Genomic DNA, 7,544 nt, shown 5'->3' with positions numbered 1-7,544 from the left:
GAGACACTTACCTGCGCGGCTGCACACGATGCTTCGGTTTTTTGGACGCTGATGAGTGGATTTACCTGTTGCTGGCGAACTTACACAGGCCCGGAGGTCCATGTTTACAGGCTGCCGACGATGGATTGGATGCTTTGGTTGCATGCGCCCGCGTTTCACTGCATGTGGCCGGCGCTGTGAATGGTATCCACTCTAGCGGGCTTAACTGTTACAGGACTCCCGCGGGATGTCTTGTAACAGTTCTTCCTCCTTGGGTGCATGCTGCACGGCGACGGATCTGGCCTCACGATCACGCTCCCAGAGCTTCTGGATGACTGGGATGGATATGGTATGAGATCTCCAGCGTTTTTTCATTTAAAATTTGCTTTTTCTTGAGAACTCATCGATCTGCTTGCTGGTGCAGGTAACTTTGTTGCATGTCAACAAGGATGGTGGAACAAGATAACAACAATGTGCAAGGGTGACAACAGTGGCTTGCATGCGTCCAAACCGATCCTTAGCCGTTAGATCTCCTCATGAAATGAATTCTGGGCCGTTCTGAGCTTCTACAGGAAGTTTCCTGTAGAAATACAGAGCTTCCTGTAGAAAGTTTGCGCTTCCTGTAGAAAGTCTGCACCTTCCTGTAGAACATCTGCATCTTCCTGTAGAACATCTGCATCTTCCTGTAGAAGATCTGCATCTTCCTGTAGAAGACTCAGCCGTGATAACATTGCACATACCTTAGAAAAAGAATGAGTATTCTTGGAGGAGGTGCTGGTGAGGTCTCTTGACAGCATGATGAGGACCCTTGGCTTTGAGTTGAGAGGCTTCCTCTCCTCCATAGAACACCTGCAACCTGCATGCAATTTTACATAATGAATCTGCTGACCTTGTTTTTTTCTTTTGTTTTTTCTTTTTCTTTTTTTTTTCTCTTCTTTTTTTTGAAAGATGACAGGGGCGCCTCATTGAGGTTTTCACCCTTGCCATCTGCCTTAAGCGCCTCAAAGAGGTTTTCACTCAAGGATCTTTTTCCAATCTCCTTTTTTTTTTTTTTTTTTTTGAAAGACAATAGGGGCGCCTCAATGAGGTTTTCACCCCTACCACCTGCCTTGGGCGCCTCAGAAAGGTTTTCACCCAAGGATCTTTATTATTTATTTTTTTATTTTATTTTTTTTTAGATTTTTCAGGGTATGCCCAAAGCAGAGGCAGAACCCTTCTCTATGACCAACACTGCCTTCTCCATAGTTTTGATGAACTCTTGTCTTGAGAGAGGCTTCCTGTAGATCTTCAATCGATGCCCATTGACAAGCATGGGGATGGCTTCCTCATTAATGGTCCGAATAAGAACAGATCCATTGTCATGACATTTTTCCACTGAATATGGCCCTAGCCATCTGGTTCTCAGCTTCCCCTTGAAATCTTTGTATCTGGAGTCATACAACAAAGCCCAATCTCCCGGCTGAAATTGCTTGTCATGGAGATGTTGGTCATGCCACACCTTTCTCTGAAGTTGAACCACTTCTGAGTGAAGGAGGGCCTGCATTCGGTGCTCATCCAGTCCATTCAGCTGCAATAGCCTTTCTTGTTGTGCATGGCTGAGATCTAGATCTAGCTGAGCTGCCATCCTCAAAGTGTTGTATTCAAACTCAATGGACAACAAAGCTTTCTTCCCATAGACCAGCTCATAAGGTGTGAAGCCGGTGGTGGTCTTCCAAGTGGTGTTGTAAGCCCATGTGGCTTCAACCAGGCGATCTGCCCAGTCCTTTCTGCTGCTGCTCACCACCTTAGTCAAGATCCCTTCTAATGCTCTATTGGTGACTTCCACCTGCCCATTTGCTTGAGGGTGATAGGGGGTGGAAGTCCTATGCTTGATCTTGTGATGAGCTAGTAGATCTTCAACCAGGTTGGAGGTGAACTGGCTCCCTTGATCGGTGACCAGCTCTCTTGGATAGCCAAACTTATAGAAGATGTTTACTCTTAGGAACTCGGCCACATTTTCTTCTGTTGCTGCTTTGATTGCTTTGGTCTCTGCCCACTTTGTCAGGTAGTCAGTACACACAATGATGTAAGACCTTTGCCTCGAAGGAGGGTTGATTGGGCCCACAAAGTCCATACCCCACTTCTCAAATGGCTCAAGAGTCACCTGAGGTTGGAGAGGCATCTCATCCCTTTGGGTCGGTTTCCCCATTCTTTGGCATTGGTCACACTGGCTGACATATCTTCTGACATCTTGATGAAGTGTAGGCCAATAGTAGCCTGCCTGCAGGATTTTGAAGGCAGTTCTCTTTGTTGAAAAATGTCCTCCACAAGGCCCATCATGACAGGTGAGGAGGATATCAAAGACTTCCTCCTCCCTTACACAATGCCTTAAGATCTGATCGGGGCCAAGCTTGAACAGATTGCCCCTGATCCAAGTAAATGAGGCACTTTTTCTGATGATTCTTCTCTTCTCTCTTGAAGATAGGTGCGGAGGGAACTGTGCTGAAACAAGGTAGTTTGCTATATCAGCAAACCATGGAGAGAGTACTAAAATAGCAAACAGATGTTCATCGGGCATCTGGTCATCCACTGTTCCATCCTCATCTGCAGACAAATCCAATCTAGATAAAAAGTCAGCAACAACATTTTCTCTACCTGGTTTGTCAACAATGGTCAAATCAAACTACTGCAATAAAAGTAACCATCTAATAATACGAGCATTCACATCTGGTTTATTCATTAAATATCTAATTGCAGCATGGTCTGTATGTACAAAGGTTTGATAGCCAGTAATATAATGTCGGAACTTGTTCAGTGCATGGACCACATCCAAGAATTCTTTCTCGGTTACAGTGTAATTCAGCTCAGCTTTGGACAAGTTTTTGCTAACAAAGTAAATGGCATATGGAAGTTTTTGCTCAACTTGTCCTAAAGCTGCACCTATGGCTTTGTTCGAGGCATCAGTGTGGATGTGGAAAGGTAGGGCCCAGTTTGGACCTCTCAGGATTGGGGCTGACACCAACTTGTCCTTCAATTCATTCAAAGCCCTCTGACAATCGTCAGTCCATTTAAACTCCACATCTTTTGCCAACAGGCCAAACAATGGCGAGGCTAGCTTGCTGAAGTCTTTAATGAATCTCTGGTAATATCCTGCTAATCCCAAGAAACTCCGAACATCCCTTACCTTTTGAGGAGGTGGAACCTTCTTGATGAGAGCAATTTTGTTAGGATCCACCTGTAACCCTTGGCAAGAAATGGTATGGCCTAGCACGGTCCCTTCAGTCATTAGGAATTCACATTTTTCAGGACTAAGGGACAAGTTCATCTCCATGCATTTGGTTAGGACTTTTCCCAGATTGGACAATGCTTCCTGGAAGTTGGCCCCATAAGGAGTAAAGTCATCCATATAGATTTCCACTGCATCATGGACCAGCTCCGAGAAGATGCTTAAGACAGCTCTCTGGAAGGTAGCAGGAGCATTGCATAGCCCAAAGGGAAGGACTCGGTAGGCAAAGGTGCCCCAAGGACAAGTGAAGGTGGTCTTATCTTGGTCTTCCGGGCTGATTTGGATTTGGTTGTACCCGCTAAACCCATCCAGGAAAGAGAAGAACTTCTTTCCTGCCAGTCCATCCAACACTTGATCTATGAAAGGTAGAGGGAAATGGTCTTTCTTGGTAGCTTTTTTCAGTTCTCGGTAGTCCACACAGATTCTCCATTTCCCATTTTTCTTGGGAACCAACACCAGAGGGGACACCCATTCACTATCTGAGATGGGGTAGATGAATCCGGCATCCAACAGTTTTTGCAATTCTTCCTTGACAATGTCCTTAAGGGCTGGATTCATTCTCCTCTGGGGTTGCCTAACCGGCTTACAATCCTCTTTGATGTATATGTGATGGGTACAGACCGAAGGATGGACTCCTTTCATCTCCTTATAGCTCCAAGCAAAAGCATCTAGATGGCTGGCCAACAGGCTACACAGCTCCTTTTCCTGGGAAGGAGATAGGGAGGAGCTGATCTTTAACGTTCTCTTAGGGCCGAACTCCACAGTCTTGACTCTGGGAGTGATAGGGTTGGTTGTACAAAGATCCACTAAGGTGCTAGCTTGGGCATCCTCCACCAATTTCTCTAAGGATAGTGCACTGGAAGGTGGATTCTGGATCAAGGTCTCGATCAAGTCATCCTCGGTTGGGGGGTCTCTTCTAGTGGTATCTAGGGTGCACAGAGGTGCTGAGTACACCTCGTCTTCCTCTCCTTCCTCCAACCAGAGTGGTAAGTCATGCTCTAAGGAGGGTTGGGCAGGAGGGTATAGGACTAGCTGCTTGGACATAGGACCATTTTTTATGGTCATATTTCCTGCACGGCAACTTATGTAAGCATCTGCAGTGGCTAACCAAGGCCTTCCCAAAATGAGAGGATATCCAGTAAGCTTTTCCTTGGGTTGCAGAACCAAGAAATCTGCAGGGTATTCCCAAGAGTCGATAGAGACCAAGACATCCTCCACAATCCCTTCAGGAGTCACGGTGGAGCGATCTGCTAATTGCAGTACTGTCGAGGTCTTCCTCAAGGAACCCTGAAGATTGAGTTTGAGCATGGTATCCCTGGTCATCACATTAATGGCAGCCCCCAGATCAATCAAGGTGTGTGGTATGATGGTGCCATTGATGTGGACATCTACTACAGGACTTCCAGGATCTAGGTACTTTGGGCAGATGACTTGTCCTAACATAAGGTCAGACAGTTGTCCTATGACATTGATGGTTGAAGCATCTTTCTTCCGCCTGCCTGGGTGTTTGAAACACTTTTCCTTAACCAGTTTGTTGTATATTGGCACATCCTTGATGGCTTGGAGAAGTGGTATTTTTACACACAACTGCTTGAGCTCACCCAGAAGCTCATCCTCCTCTGGGTTGGGTTGTGTGGTGGCTGTTAGTCTCTCAGGAAAGGGTGGAATAGCCTTTGGTTCACTTTCCTGTTTATCTTCCTCATCCTCTAGGGGAGGAGGTTGGCGATCTGGTAGAGTCTTTCCAGATCGAAGATTGATCTCCTGGATCTCCATAGCATAGGTAGGGCATGAGGTTTCCCCAGTGTCTACCTGCTGGGCCTGTCTATTGTTGGGGTTTGGGTTCGGTTGAGCAGGCATCTGAGGTTGCCTTGGAGGAGCAAGAGGTAATGGCTGAGGTTGAACTGGTGGTGGAGGCAAAATGGCAGGAGGAGTATTGTACTGGGGCCTCCACCCCGACTGAGGTGCATTCCACTGAGGCTGTGGCTGGGCATGTGAATGATATGAATGAGAAGTAGGTTGAGTAGGGTACTGAGGTGGATAAGACCATGGGGGAGGCATGGACCAGGAAGGATGAGCAGGGGGACCCCAGGAAGGCATAGGAGTCGATTGGTTGGGGCTGTAATAAGCTTGAGGTGCCCCTTGCATCCCCTGCTGGTAAGTTCTAGGTCCTTGTGGCCTCCTTTGGTTGATGAAATAGAGAGGTTCAGTGGGGGCTTCTGTCCCTTGGTACATGGCTTTAAACCCAGGTAAGGTTGGACACTGATTTTTGGGATGGTCCTCCTCACAAACGAAACATACTTCAACCGAATGCAATGGGCATTCGTTCTTAGGGTGTCTCCTTGTGCACCTAGGGCAGAAGACAGCCAAGGCTCTCTCAACTTCTTCTTTCTTCTGCTGGATCCTGAATGTGTCCAGCTGCATGGCAATGGTCTGTCTCACCTCACTCTTAAGATCTTCTAATTGATTTGCAAGCTCATGTTTGGAGAAAGGGACACTAGTTGAGAGGAGGTTTCCTCTACCTCGTTTCCGTGCTGCCCTGGAGTGGTTTCTAAACACAGTCTTGATGTCCTCATAAGGCAGTTGGTAAATGTCCCCCCCAGCTAACATGTGAAGGGTATCTAAGAGGTCTTCAGGGAATCCTCGGAGAAGGACCAACTTGAGGGATTCAGGGTCAAGTGTGCACCTGGCCCGCTTATAGCTAAGTTGGAACCTCTCCTCATAATCCTCTAAGGATTCATCATTTCCCATGGTCATCTGAAAGATTTCTCCCTTGGTTTCCTTGGACCTATAGTAATCCCTGTACTTGGTATTGAAAGCTTGCTGCATCTGAGCCCAAGTGGTGATACTATTCCCAGGTAAGCCCATGAACCAGCGTAATGCTGCATCCTTAAGAGTTGAAGGGAAGAGTTTCAGCTTTTGCTCATCTTCAGTATAGTCATAGGTTCTACAAAGGACAGCAAACTCAAACAGGAAGGTATCAGGATCTTCAGTAGTCAGTCCATGGAAGTGAGGTAAGGCGGAGGGGCTAATGTTCTTCATTTTCATCTCTCCATTGGTCTCTCGGATGGGGAAGGCACCTTCTATTCTCTCATCTTCTCTTCTATTGTCAGCCATAGCTTCAGATGGAGTGGTATCTAACTCTTCTTCTTCTATAGGACCTTTGTATATCTCGGGATGTTCACCTATAGGTTCTTCTGGATCACTGTCACCAAAGAAGAGAGAAGGGTGACTCAGTGATGTGGTGGGGGTGTTGGGTAGGAATTTGCCTGATTTATCTCGGTTTCTACGAGGCATGAAATGGAAAAGACTTTCTTTTTTTTTTTGATTGCTTTTGTTTTTCTGTGGTACCTGCAAAACTAAAATAGATTGATCTACAACTAACTATAAAGATGCAGAATTAAACTGAAAGCGGGAAAGAACTAATCTACTTTGCTCAAATGAAATTGCAGGAATGGAAATGCTAGTCTACGCTTGCAGAATTGAAACACTAATCTACGCTTGCAGAAATGAAATGCTAATCTATGAAAGCAGGAAACACTAGTCTATGAAAGCAGGAAATGCTAATCTATGAAAGCAGGAAATGCTAATCTATGAAAGCAGGAAATGCTAATCTATGAAAGCAGGAAATGTCTATGCTACTTTTGCAGAATAGAAATGAAATAAACTACTTAGCAGAAGATTGTAGTGGAAAATAGAAGAAAAGCGACAATCACCAATACTCTGACGCTTCCCCAGCAACGGCGCCAAAAGGATGGTGGGCTCCAGTATTGTAGCAATAATGCTACAACTCCTGGAGCTTCCTATCTCTAATTTTATTAACCCAGTAGTTCGTACAAACTTGGAAGCGACGGTGCTGTATGCACAAGTACTAGCTCTTGTCGCAGCTGTCACTTGGTCAGCTGGCACAAGTCCGCTAGGGCTCAAGCCAACTTCTATATGTTCTCAGAAGAAGCTTTCTAAATGATGGACGAAGGCTATCTCAAAGGAAATTAATCTACTTTGCAAAAATGAACTGAAAGCCAACCAAAACATGGAAACCCTAGTAAACCCTAATCTGACTAGCTTAATCTCTATGATGCAATGGTGGGAGTGCAAGTGTCTAAGAATGATGCCATTATTGCTAGTGATGTAAAATGCATGAACTCAAACTACTTCCATTAAAAAGAACATTGTTTTTGTATTTTTGCTTAAGTGGATGGAGTGATTATGATTTTGTTTCTTATTAGGGTTGGCTGTGCAGAGGTGGTGCGAAGGGAGAGAAAGCTTGGGAAAGGTCAGGAGGGCTAGGAGAGGTCCCAGG

The sequence above is a fragment of the Pinus tabuliformis genome, chromosome J (assembly GCF_031772625.1).
Source record: "Pinus tabuliformis cultivar Carrire ecotype Pingquan chromosome J, CPIR1, whole genome shotgun sequence".
NCBI lineage: Eukaryota > Viridiplantae > Streptophyta > Pinopsida > Pinales > Pinaceae > Pinus > Pinus tabuliformis.
This window is presented reverse-complemented; position numbering follows the sequence as displayed.